The sequence below is a fragment of the Heptranchias perlo genome, unplaced genomic scaffold, assembly GCF_035084215.1.
Source record: "Heptranchias perlo isolate sHepPer1 unplaced genomic scaffold, sHepPer1.hap1 HAP1_SCAFFOLD_52, whole genome shotgun sequence".
Taxonomy (NCBI): domain Eukaryota; kingdom Metazoa; phylum Chordata; class Chondrichthyes; order Hexanchiformes; family Hexanchidae; genus Heptranchias; species Heptranchias perlo.
In genome coordinates this window covers 1145602-1159741 of record NW_027139537.1, presented here as the reverse complement: position 1 = coordinate 1159741, position 14140 = coordinate 1145602, and the positions used below count along the sequence as shown (strand labels likewise).

The following is a 14140-nucleotide window of genomic DNA, read 5'->3' as shown; positions in this document are numbered from 1 at the left end:
GCGGGCTGCTTTGTCTTGGATGGTGTCGAGCTTCTTGAGTGTTGTTGGAGCTGCACTCATCCAGGCAAGTGGAGAGTATTCCATCACACTCCTGAGTTGTGCCTTGTAGATAGTGGAAAGGCTTTGGGGAGTCAGGAGGTGAGTCATTCGCCGCAGCATACCCAGCCTCTGACCTGCTCTTGTAGCCATATGATCTCGATGGGTTGTAGGGCTGCAGCCGGTTACAGAGATAGCGAGGGGGCGAGGGCCATGGTGGGATTTGAAAGAAAGGATGAGAATTTTAAAATCGAGGCGTTCCCGGACAGGGGTTTGACTGGAGCGTCACACCGTCCCCTCCCGTGTTTACTTCCACAAACGTACATTGGGACAGGGCTTGGGCGGATTTTTCTGTGTCTCACCCGGGGCCGCTGAGTCTCCTGCAGTCCCCCCGATCACCAACTCACCCAGTTTGTAAATTTAAACCGGAACAAGTGCTTCGCAAAGGGCAAGAGATGAAGGCAAGGCTGGAACCTCTGACAAAAATAAATCTCTTGCCCACCAGCGAGGTTGGTGTACCTGAATCGCTAACTCTTCTTTTAAAGTTTTGACATTCATTGGACGCCACGCGGCACCTACAGACTTGTCACTTGCACTCACAGTGAAGCGGAGGGCCGTTTTCACTCGCACGCCAGCAATTATGATATCAAGAAAAAGGTGGCGGAGAAATTCTCCATTTCAGCGAAAATGGAGCGCTGGGGTCCGCTCATGAGGGCAGCGTAAAAGTTGCAACTCGCACCCACGGTCGTGAGGTGAATGCCTCTCCCGACTGAGCTCGCCAAGCCTGAGGAAACTGCTACTTCCTTGTCTGTTGTTGCAAGGGTTCAGTGCAAACCATGAAACAGGTTCTCCTGAATTCCATGGTGTGGAAGGCAATCGAGTAACAAGTCGAGCAATGTATTCCGCTCAATCATTGATCATTCCATTCAGATCTTCTGCTTTTCAGCTGCACTTCCCCCCAAACATTGCAATTAATTTTGCTCAGTATTTGTTTCGCTTGTTTAATATTTTGTTCGCCGGCTTTGCCAGATTAACATTTCATGTCAATTATCAATGACAGGGAGCAATGAAGATCACTTGTAAAATTCCCTCGGGCCCATCAATGTGTCAGAATCAAGCACCCGGGTGTTTAAGCACCAACCAACTGAACTAAGACGGTTCACTCACTTGTCCCAACACCTGCTGTGCCTTAACTTGCTCACCGCTACCAGTAGTTTATTTTTTAAATGACGCTTCCCTCCCTGACACCGCAGAATAATAGTGACTTTGACACGCAGCTTTTTGATCTGGTAGTTAGATGCGCTATCGTTGCGCCACGAGGTTAACAAATAACATCCATTGTGTATGTTTATATACTTATTATATACTTAAATATATATGATTGATGCAGTGTTCCCTTGTGGTTGGGAACAGTTCATTGCACAAAAATAATTCAAGTCTGTGAGACATTTAATGTTTTTTTTAATCACAATTAATACGTTCTGTTGCACACTGAAGGAAATGCTAACTTGTTTGCCAAGTGACAATTAAAACGTTTATAAATCTTTGTGCTTTGCATGTTATGAACTTTTATCCCTTCCCGTTTTACATACTGTATTTTAGGAGTCTGCTTAAAAATGTTTAGTGCTTATTATACCAGGAATCTGGTGCAGCCGCTGTTAAATTTAAAAAGGTTTGTAGCCCCTTTCACGCTTGAAGAAACTCGACCCTGGAGGTTGATGGGGAGCAAGTCCCTCCAAAATGCTTCCCTCCGAGGGCAAATCGGGGACTTTCTGCGTGTAACTTTTCGGTCTCAGGTCTGAAGGAAGTGTCTCGGGAAAACATGAACTGCTGACTCTCTTCACGAACATTTCATCGATCGAAACTATACAAGTCACAGGGAAAAAATGTCAAATTCATTAAACTCCCGAATTAGCCCCAAAATCTATCAATCTCAGTTTTGAAATGTTCAATTGACCCCCAGCCTCAACAGACTTTTGTGGGAGAGTGTTCCCGATTCCCACTCCCCTTTGTGTGAAGAAGTGCTTCCTGACATCACCCCTGAACGGCCTAGCTCTAATTTTAAGGTGACACCCCCTTGTTCCGGACTCTCCCGACCAGAGGAAATAGTCTCTATCTGCCCTCTCAAATCCTTTAATCATCTTAAACACCTCAATTAGATCACCCCTTAATATTATATTCTGAAGGGAATGCAAGTCCAGTCTATGCTGGGTCCGCTGTTATTTGTTATTTATATTAATGATTTGGATGAGAATTTAGGAGGCATGGTTAGTAAGTTTGCAGATGACACCAAGATTGGTGGCATTGTGGACAGTGAAGAAGGTTATCTAGGATTGCAACGGGATCTTGATAAATTGGGCCAGTGGGCCGATGAATGGCAGATGGAGTTTAATTTAGAGAAATGTGAGGTGATGCATTTTGGTAAATCGAATCAGGCCAGGACCTACTCCGTTAATGGTAGGGCGTTGGGGAGAGTTATAGAACAAAGAGATCTAGGAGTACAGATTCATAGCTCCTTGAAAGTGGAGTCACAGGTGGATAGGGTGGTGAAGAAGGCATTCAGCATGCTTGGTTTCATTGGTCAGAACATTGAATGCAGGAGTTGGGATGTCTTGTTGAAGTTGTACAGGGCATTGGTGAGGCCACACTTGGAGTACTGTGTACAGTTCTGGTCACCCTATTATAGAAAGGATATTATTAAACTAGAAAGAGTGCAGAAAAGATTTACTAGGATGCTACCGGGACATGATGGTTTGACTTACAGTGAGAGGTTAGACAGACTGGGACTTTTTTCCCTGGAGAGTAGGAGGTTAAGGGGTGAGCTTATAGAAGTCTATAAAATAATGAGGGGCATAGATAAGGTCGATAGTCAAAATCTTTTCCCAAAGGTAGGGGAGTCTATAACGAGGGGGCATAAATTTAAGGTGAGAGGGGAGAGATACAAAAGGGTCCAGAGGGGCAATTTTTTCACTCAAAGGGTGGTGAGTGTCTGGAACGAGCTGCCAGAGGCAGTAGTAGAGGCGGGTACAATTTTGTCTTTTAAAAAGCATTTGGACAGTTACATGGGTAAGATGGGTATAGAGGGATATGGGCCAAGTGCAGGCAATTGGGACTAGCTTAGTGGTATAAACTGGGCGACATGGACATGTTGGGCCGAAGGGCCTGTTTCCATGTTGTAACTTCTATGATTCTATGATTCTATGCAACCTGTCCTCATAATTGCTTATCAAGGATAGCCACCAAAAAGGGGTTTACAATGACTGGCTCTTGAGTGCACTGGTTGTTATTAGTGGGCTCCTTGGTCTAGCGGTATGATTCTTGCTTTGGGGTTATTAATACAAATCTGTAAAAGGTCACGGGTTCTAAATCCCAGAAAAGCCTTTATTTCACTTTTGATCTTGAACTTCCACAGAGAGAAAAGTACCCAAATCACCCACATGAATGAAACAATTCCTCTGTTTCATACCATTGACGAACACAACTGCCCAGCTTGGTTCTGAGGAAAGGTCATTGACCTGAAACATTAACTCTGTTTCTCTCCCCACAGATGCTGCCTGACCTGCTGAGGGTTTCCAGCATTTTCTCTGTTATCAGATTATCACTTCCCTCATCACCTAACTACACTCATCCACTAGATGTTGCCTTGTGGTGCAAACAGGCTCCTTCCGCACAGCCAGGTGTTCTGCTTTAGGCATTAATTATAACGATAACTTTTGAACTTGTTCGTTAAAACATATGGCCTTGCCCATTGACCAGAGAGCAGAATGGTGTTTATCTCTCACCAGTACAGCCCTTTCCAGCTGAGTCAGCTTGGAATGATACGTAGCAATCATACAGATGTCACACCTCTCCTGCTTGCCTGTGAAGCTGGTAAGACGAATAGCACACAATGCTGTCTGACACACATACACACCAGCTCTGAATGATTTAAAGGCCTTGTTATGATGGTCAGAGAATTGTTTATATCAAAAGGATAAATAAACTTATTAGTATAATGATATCAGCTGCAATCCAAGAGTTTCTGGACTTCAGAAGCTACTCGTCTCTATATTAAACATATGCATGCATATAGAATGAAGCAAATCTGTCTTATGATTGTAGTGTCATTCTCCCAACAGAGATTTATACTTCCTTATTTAAGAGGCAAAAGCTAAAGGTTAATATTACTTTAATATAAAGAATAAATCTTTCCTTACAATACAGATACCCCAAACTAATATAACACCTCAAAGTGATGGAGCTTCTCAAACTAAAACAGCATCTCAAACTAATACAGTACCTCAAACGGATAGAGAATCTGAAACTACTATAATATCTCAAGCTAATACATCATCGGAAACTAATAAAGTACCTCAAACTAATACAGTACCTCAAACAAATACAACACCTTAAGCTAATGCAGTACCTCAAACTGATACAGAACCTGAAACTAATATAATACCTCAAACTAATACAGCATCTCAATCTAATACAGTATCTCAAACTAATAAAGAACTTCAACTAATACAGCACCTCAAACTAATAGAGCACCTCAAACTGATACAGCACCTCAAACTAATACAGCACCTCAAACTGATACAGCACCTCAAACTGATACATCACCAAAAGCTAATACAGTACCTCAAACTAATATAGTACCTCAAATTAGTACGGCATATTAAACTAATACAGCACCTCAAACTAACGCAACACCTCAAATTAATACTGTACCTCGAATTAATACAGTACCTCAAACAAATACAGTACCTCAAACAAATACAGTACCTCAAACTAATACAGTACCTCAAACTAATACAGTACCTCAAGCTAATACAGTATCTCGAATTAATACAGTACCTGAAACAAATACAGCACCTCAAACTAATAGTGTTCCTCAAACAAATACAGCACCTCAAACTAATCGTGTTCCTCAAACTAATCCAGCACCTCAAACGAATACAGTACCTCAAAACTAATCATTAACTGAAATGTCAAAATCCGAACAGGACAAGCAGGTTGACCTTGACAGGTGGCGGTTCTGTTAAGAGGATATTAAGCTGCAGGAGAAAGTCCCGTTCAGGAACTGCAGTTGTATTCATTTAATTTCGAGTCTTTTCTCAACATTTGAGCAGAGAAACACGTGGTACGTAATATCACCGCTGGGCCTTCCATGGTCGGCCTAATTCAGTACAACATTCCCAGTCCATTTCGCCTGAAGCTCATCACCAGATGCCTTTCAAGTAACCTTTGCTGATTTGTTGCATTTCAGTTTTGGGTTTAAATAGAGTTGTTTGTTTACCAGCATAGCTTTATTGTGGCGAGGGGTATTTGAGTTTGTACCGGGCAATTTGTAGCTGCCCATTGCTAATTGATCTTCAATTGATTCAATACATTTCAATTAAACTATCACAAAAAGACGGACTATTCCTGCACCCACTCCCCGCCCCCCGCCCCCAATGTTCCAACTTACTCCACTTCTCCATTGCTACTGCTGCCAATCTCTAACTCTTTCTCGAATTATAAATCTGTCTATCGTGCTCTCTTTCTACTATTTTTATGTTTCTTTATCTCTTTCAACTATATCCATTGTTATTTTCACCTTATTAAAAATCAATATAAATCTCCTTCGACCGATTCGTATGTATCGTTGTCTCTGCACTGCTTTAAATGTATTTTTGTATCTATCTATCTATCTATCTATTCATCTATCTCACTATTCGTCTATCTATATATCTCTATATCCGTCTATCCATCAATCCATCTATCTCTCTACCTATCTATCTATCTTTCTATCTACATATCTCTCTATCCATCTATCTATCGATCTCTCTATCCATCTATCTATTTATAAAGCTATCTATCCATCCACCTTTATCTCCCTATCTCTCGATATCAGTTTCTCCCTCCACCTGTTTATTGCTCTGTTGTTGTTTCTATATCGCTTTCTGTCTCTCCTCCTTCATTACTCAAGTTTATCAAATAACTTTCTAATCTTTATCAAAAAAATGCAATATTAAAGCATGAGCATGAGGTAAATGAGCAAATTACAAGGTGGGGTGGACTCAGTATGTTGGTCTGTGAAGACGTCACCGAGCTCTCTTCCTCCTTCAGGCTGCTGATCACAGAAGTCTCCCTGAGCAGCTTCTGGAAGAAGAAGCGCGAGCACTTCTCGTCCTGCTCCACGGAGCGGACTCTGGAGCGAAAGATAATTTTTGAGGCCCCTTTAACTGGATGGATCGCACCGTGAGATCACAAGGTGAGGCCCCTTTAACTGGACGGTTCACAGCATGAGATCACAGGATGAGGCCCCCTGAACTGGACGGTTCACACCGTGAGATCACAGCATGAGGCCCCTTTAACTGGACGGTTCATCCCGTGAGATACGGTCTGTATTGTACTGTATTGCTTCGAAATTGTGAAATTTAGTTTTAACTCTGTGTATTCTTAAATTGGATGCAGTAATGTATGTTTTGTAATGAAACAATTTCGCAGAAACTTTCGAATCAAACGGGAATCGAGCCTCCACACGTTATCCATTGCTTCACTGGCCCAGTTTTCAAAAAGCATGCAGTAACTCACACTTCTACAACGCTGGAGAATGCGCAGTTACCGAGTCAGTCTCGGTCATGCCCACGCGATTCCGCGAGTCTGGAAGTGTCAAAAGGTGCACGGTGAACAATCACCAAAGAGAGAGACATGAGCTGCTTCCTTTCGATCGCTCAGCTTGTGGAGCGGAGGACTATAGTACAATTAACAGATCAAAGTTTGCTGGTTCCAAGTAATAAACGTGCTTTTGGAGTAAGTAGCTCAAGGCCATTCTCTTAACTTTACAGGCAGCCTACGGCTTAACATGTTGGCGCTGAGGCACAGGAGAGCACTTTTCCTTTGTCAAACCTTCAAGCTTTCTGTGCCTGTCAGAACACGGCTGTTTTGTTCGAGCATTTGCCTCTGCTCACCAGCAGGGAGTGCCTTTGAGCAACAACACTTCAAACCGCTTTCAGGCAAAAATGTCTTCGATCAGTCAGACAGGGCTCTCGATGCTCCCTCAAGCTCGGGGCCACTGTTCCTTTCCTGAGATCTCATCTACCTTCCGCAGGCTCGGGCTCTTCTCAGCATCATTCATGATTACTGTGGCTTCCCGTTCTGCTGTTGCTCACTTGCTTATGCTCGATACCACCGATTGGAGCAAAGTATTGATTATCGTCAGGGAGGGGGCCAACCCAAGGCAAGATTTCTCTGCTGATCGTGGAACTGCTTGGAGGCGAGTGCGAAACAACTACTGTGAAGGGCATTGAATAAAGGGGGCAGTAGCAACATAGATACAGAATCGGCTAAGGGACAAGAAACAGAGTTGTGGTGAACGGTTGTTTTTCGGACTGGAGGGAGGTGGACAGTGGTGTTCCCCAGGGGTCGGTGCTGTGACCACTGCTTTCCTTTATATATATTAATGACTTGAATTTGGGTGTACAGGGCACAATTTCCAAATTTGCAGATGACACCAAACTTGTAAGGGTAATGAACAGTGAGGAGGATAGTGATAGACTTCAAGAGAATATATGCAGACTGGTTGCATGGGCGGACACATGGCAAATGACACTTAACGAAGAAAAATGCGAATTGATGCATTTCGGTAGGAAGAACGAGAAGAGGCAACATAAACTAGAGGGCACAATTCTAACAGTGATACAGGAACAGAGAGATCTGGGGGTATATGTGCACATATCATTGAAAGTGGCGTGGCAGGTTGAGAAAGCGGTTAAAAAAGCATACGGGATCCTGGGCTTCATAAATAGATGCAGAGAGTACTAAAGTATGGAAGTCATGATGAACCTTTAGAAAACACTGGTTCAGCCACAACTGGAGTATTGTGTCCACTTCTGGGCGCCGCACTTTAGGAAAGATATGAAGGCATTAAAGAGGGTGCAGAAGAGATTTACTAGAATGATTCCAGGGATGACGGACTTTAGTTACGTGGATAGACTGGAGAAGCTGGAGATTTGATCGAGATTTTCAAAACCATGAAGCGTTTAGAAAGAGTATATAGAGAGAAATCGTTCCCATTTGCAGAAGGGTGAAGGACCAGAGGACATAGATTTAAGGTGATTGGCAAAAGCACCAAAGATGAAATCAGGAAAAACGATGGGGCGGGGGAGTGGGACCAGCTGGATTGCTCTTGCATAGAGCTGGTGTGGTCTTGATGGGCCGAATGGCCTCCTTCCGTGCTGTGTTCTTTCCATGATTCAAGTCGAATGCTCGCTGAGCAGGTGAGAGATAGCAAGATAGATTCTTGCATTCTCCACTCACCTTTTGACTTGGGTCAATTGTCCAGAAACAAAAGTGGCGTCAGTTTCCAGCGAGCCCATGGTCCATGTACTTCTTAAGCTTCACTGCTTGCTACGGTACAGAGAGGTCAAGTGGCAGCAAATCTTTTGGTGTGCTGCAGGAAGAAAAAAATATTGATTTTGGTCTTGAGCAAAGATGGGGAAAAAAAAAGCTTAATGATGCCTTCTCTGAGGATTGAACTCAGGACCTTCAGATTATGAGACTGACGCGCTGCCAACTGCGCTAAGAAGGCACTTGATGTATAATGATCCAGGCAGCACTATCAAGTAGGACAGTTTGCAAGGTGTAAAATCATAAACTAATCGGCAGTTTGCAAAAACTCTCCATCCAGGTGGAAATCGAACCAACAATCTTCTGAATTTTGGTCAGACACGTTCCCCATTGCTCGACTGGCCAAAGGTGTGTCGAGTAAGTCGGAGCTCACACGCTCACAGCGCTGCGGTATGAGCAGGTACCGAGTCAGTCTCGGTCATGCCCACGCGACTCCACGAGTCCGGGAGTGTCAAAAGGCACACGGTGAACAATCATCAAAGAGAGGGACCTTTGCTGCTTCCCTTCGATAGCTCAGCTGGTAGCGTGGAAAACTTGTGGAGATTAAAACTTAAAAGCAAAATCACTCTTAAATCGTTGGTTTAATTCTGGCTCAAAATAACGAACGTGCTTTTGGATTAAGCGGTATTGAGCTCAAGGCCGCTCTCTAAACTTTACAGACTGTTTGCTGCTTAAAATGTTGGCGCTTTTCCTTTCTCAAACCTTGAAGCTGTTTTACTCGAGCATTTGCCTCTGCTCACCAGCAGGGAGTGCCTTTGAGCAACAACACGTCAAACCGGACATCACTTTCAGGCAAAAAAAGACTTCTGTCAGTCTTTCGGACAGGTCTCTCGCTGATCAAAGGAGTGCCTTTGAGCAGCAATGCTTTTTTATTTTCAAAATATACTTTATTTCATAAAATTTAAGGATACATAAAGTTCAGGGTAAAAGTCACAATTTCAATTCAAAACAATACAAAACAGATCGCACACACTATGATCCCATTATTTCAATACAATTCACAGTACATGTCTTTAAATACATTCTGTATAATAAAAGGTGGGATGGCTTTACACGGTGCTCTTTCCCCATAGAGCCCTTGCATAGGCCGCACCGTGCCTCAGTGCATCCCGCAGCACATTCCCCTGGACCTTGGAGTGTGTCAGTCGGCAACACTCGCTCGTGGACCGCTCCTTGAGCTGGGAGACCAGAAGGTTTCGGGAGGACCAAAGGGCCTCCTTCACCAAGTTGATGGCCTTCCAGCAGCTGTTGATATCTGTCTCGGTGTCCGTCCCGGGGAACAGCCCATAGAGCACAGCGTCCTGTGTGACCGAGTTGTTGGGGGTGAATGGGGAAAGAGGCCTGCGCATTTCTCTCCACATATTCTGCGTGAAGGACCAGTCCATCAGGAGACGGACGATGGTTTCATCCCCGTTGCAGCCTTGAAGGCAGCTCGAGGTGGTGCTGAGAATTTGTCCATGTTGGAATGCCCACACTTGGAGCGCGGATCTCACCACCCTCCAGACCACATCCTGGTGCCTGTTGGTCAGTTCCGGCGACGAGATGTTCTGCCAAATGGCATCGACCGTCTGGTCGGGGAACTGCCCGATCGGATTCATCCTCTCCTTTTCCTGCAGGACCCCCAGAACGTTCCTCGTGGACCACTGTCTGACGGCCTTGTGGTCGAAGTGGTTTCTCCTCAGGATCTTCTGCACCTGGGACAGGTAGGGTGGGGTGGTCGAGCTGGACGGGACGTCATCCGTCTCCTCGGCTAGCATGGCCAGACCCAGTTTTCTCAATGTTTTGGACAGGTAGCAGCTCAGCACGTAGAGACACTTGATGTTTGTGTACCGGGGCTCTACACACACCCTGAGGCAGCCACACACAAAGCTGGCCATCAGGAAAAGGGCAGCATTGGTGACGCTTCTGTCCCCTTTGTCTGGAGGTTTGTACATGGTGTCCCTGTGGGCACGTTCTACCTTGGACCTCCAGACAAAGTGGAAGATAGCTCGGGTGACTGTGGTGACGGAGTTGTGGGGAATGGGCCAGCCCTGGGCCATGTAGAGCAACACCGCGAGTACCTCACACTTTATCACCAGGTTTCTGCCCGTTATTGAGAGAGACAGCGTCCCCCCAACATACCAAGCTTCTGTTTCGCTTTGGCGAACCGCTCCTCCCATTTCTTGATGGAGGCTTGGGCCCCCCTGAACCAGCTCGCAAGTACCATCAGTTCGTCAGACCTGACGGTGAAGGGGACAAAGGATCGGGTCTCCCACCTGCCATAGAACATGGCCTCACCCTTACTGTAGTTCACTCTGGACACCGAGGCCAGTTCGAAACGATCGCAGACGCCCATCAATCTGTGGACCGACTGCTGATCGGAGCAAAAGACAGTGACGTCATCCATGTACGGGCGGCCGTAATCTGAAAGCCTCCGCTGCCTGGGATCGTCATCCCCCTGATACTTGTGTCCTTCCTGACGGACGGGGCAAACGTCTCGATACCACATATGAACAAGACCATGGAGGGAAGACAACCCTGCCTGACTCCAAATATGATCAGAAAACTCTCCGACTCCCGCTCATTGATTAGGACTGCGCAGTCAGGTCCAATTGAACATTTCCTCCCCAAAGCCCATTTTGGACAGCACGTCCATCATGTATGTGTGGGATATTCTGTCAAAGGCCTTGTCCAAGTCTAGGCTGATGAGGCAGGTGTTCACCCCCTTTCCGACATGGAGACGATCGTATACCAAGACAGTACCAGGCTATCAGAGACCTTCCTGCCGGGTACAGTACAGGTCTGATCCGGGTGGATCACCTGCTCCAGAGCGGACTCGAGCCTGTTGGCGATGGCCTTCGACAGAATCTTGTAGTTGACATTTAGCAAGGAAATTTCCCCCTCTCCCTCTTCTGCTTGTAGATGACAGTGATGATGCCTTTCCTCATGGACTCTGAAATGCTGCCTGTCAGAAGCATACCCCCGTACACATCCAGTAGCTCTGGGCCAATCTAATCCCACAGAGCCGAGTGCAACTCAACCGGTAAACCTTCGAGAAGAGTAGAACTCCCCGGAGTTCTACTCTTCTCGAAGGACCGGACGGCCTTTGTCAGCTTCTCCAAGGTCAATGTCCGATCGAGGCTCTCCCGCTCGCCGTCATCTAAGACCTCCGTAATAGAGGACAGGAAGGGTTGGGAGGCCATGGTGTCTCTGAGCTTTGCGTCAGACAGCCCGGCATATAAAGATTTGCTGATCCTCAGTATGTCGGTCTGTAAAGGCGTCACCGAGCCGTCTTCCTCCTTCAGGCTGCTGATCACCAGAGGTCTCTCTGTGCAGCTTCTGGACGACGAAACGCGAACACTTCTCGCCCTGCTGCACGGAGTGGACTCGGGACCGAAAGGTGATCTTCGAGGCCTCGGAGGTGAAGATCGAGACTTGCTGGCCCTTCAACTCCCTGAGTTCCTCCCCTACATCGATCCCCATCGACTGCAGCTGGAGCAGATCCTGCATGCTTTTCTGGATCTGGGACAATTTCCTCTGTCTCTCTCTCGTCCCTTTAACTGGACGGGTCAAACCGTGAGATCAGAGGGTGAGGCTCATTTAACTGGACGGGTCAAACCGTGAGGTCAGAGGGTGAAGCCTCTTGAACCGGACGGGTCACACGGTGAGATCTCAGGGTGAGACTGCTTTAACTGGATGGGTCACACCGTGAGATCACGGGGTGAAGTCCCTTTAACTGGACGAGTCACTACGTCAGATCTCAGGGTGAGGTCCATTTAACTGGACGAGTTACAATGTTAGATCGCAGGGTGAGGCCCCTTTAACTGAATGTGTCACACCGTGAGATCATGAGGTGAAGTCCCTTTAGCTGGATGTGTCACAACGTTAGATCTCAGGATGAGGCCCCTTTAACCGGACGGGTCACACCGTGAGATGACAGGGTGATGCCCCTTTAAATGGACAGGTCACACCGAGCGATATTAGGGTAAGGCTATGTGATTCCAGGTGGTATTTCCTAGCTCGGCTAATTTAAATATGTGAGGTGACGAGAGTGTTGGAGAAATAAAGGCTTGAGATGGCAGAAGCACAGGGTCTCAGCAGCAGTGGGACCAGGACTGTACTTTGTAACTGGTGCAGGGAAACAGCAGTGGGAACGGAAATCACAAAATCACAAGAGACTTAGAGGTCCATGTGTATAGATCATTAAAATATTATGGACAGGTACAGAAAATAATCAATAAAGGATAATGGGATGCTGGCCTTTATATATAGAGGACCAGAATACAATGGGGTAGAAGTTATACTACAAATATACAAAGCCCTGATTAGACCACACCTGGAGTACTGTGTTCAGTTGTGGGTACCACACTTTAGGAAGGTCACATTGTCCTTGGGAGTGCAACGCAGATTTACTAGAATGTTACCTGGACACTGAGTGGGGAAATTGGATAGGACCTGTTTTTGGGCGGGAGCAGCACGATCCGCTATTACCCCGTGCCCAATGGGCCCTGCGCAGGCAGGACGAGATTTTCGTCAGCCCTGAGGACTCACCTGCAATCTGCGTTGGCAATCAGCGTTGAACGAGGATTCCATGCAATTCGCATTTTCCACCAGCAGGGGGAAGCGCCTATCTCTTAAAGGCAGGCTGTCTGTTATAAATCTCTTAAAGGTAGCCAGTACCTGTTATTTGCTGAATATAACAGACTGCTGTCTGCACGGAGTCTGAACGGAGATCAGACATCGCACATGTAAAGCACAGATGCAGGTCCCATCCCTATTTTAAAATACTGATGAGTTAATTTAAAATATTGAATAAAGGTTGCACACCAGTAAATCCCACATCCTCCAATCTGCAGGCCAGACCTCACCAGTCTGCTGGCCTGAGACTCCGTGCACCAAGGTTCTCTGCTGATGCACCAGAGGCCTTGGTATAAGAGGTGGACTGAAGGAGGGACATCCTATATCCGAAGTGGGCAAGAGGTCCTTCAGGCATACACCCAAAAGGTAGTGGGAGGCAGTCGGGGATGAGGTCAATGCCAGGTGCTCAGTATCATGAACATGGATGCAGTACAGGAAGAAATTCAATGCTTTGACATGTGTGGTCAAGGTGAGTGAGGTCAACTGTCAAGTAGCGCCTCCAACCAACTACACCACCAGCCGCACCCATTGCTCCACGCACTACACCCCCCATCACCCACATAGCAACAAACTCTTTCTTTCAGTAATCAACCCTCTCACCATTACACATTATCACCGTTACAACTCACAGGCCACACACACTGGCAGCTATTCAAACATGATAGTAACATCACCCAGACACACATGGCGCTTTCTTTCAGGAGAAGCTGACACTAATCAGGAGGCAGCAAGTGGCGGTGTCATTTTGCCCCTCGAGCCTTTTCCACCATTCGATCAGATCAGGGTGGACCTGTGACCTAACTCAATATACCCACCTTAGCACCATATCCCTTAATACCCTTGGTTCACAGAAATCCATCAATCTCAGATTTAGAATTCTCGATTGAGCTAACATCAACTGCCGTTTGCAGAACTGCGTTCCAAACTTCTCCCACCCTTTGTGCGTGGAAGTATTTGCTAACTTCACTCCTGCACGTCCCGGCTCGAAATATTAGGCTAAGTCACCGCGTCCGAGCTGAGGTAATAAATGAGTTCTTTGCATTTGTCGTTACCAAGGAAGAAGATGCTGCCAAGTCACAGAAACAAGGGAGGTAGTTCAGATCCAGGATAGGCT

The 14140-nt window shown here is 46.1% G+C and overlaps 1 non-coding gene and 1 pseudogene across 1 annotated transcript; one reads left to right on the top strand and one right to left on the bottom strand.

Moving 5' to 3' along the window:
• The window catches only part of LOC137314528 (zinc finger protein 585A-like), a 915457-nt pseudogene that overhangs the window by 250815 nt on the left and 650502 nt on the right, over window positions 1–14140 (top strand).
• On the bottom strand, window positions 8518–8590 carry trnam-cau (transfer RNA methionine (anticodon CAU)). The gene has a single exon. It is a non-coding gene; the product is annotated as a tRNA-Met (tRNA).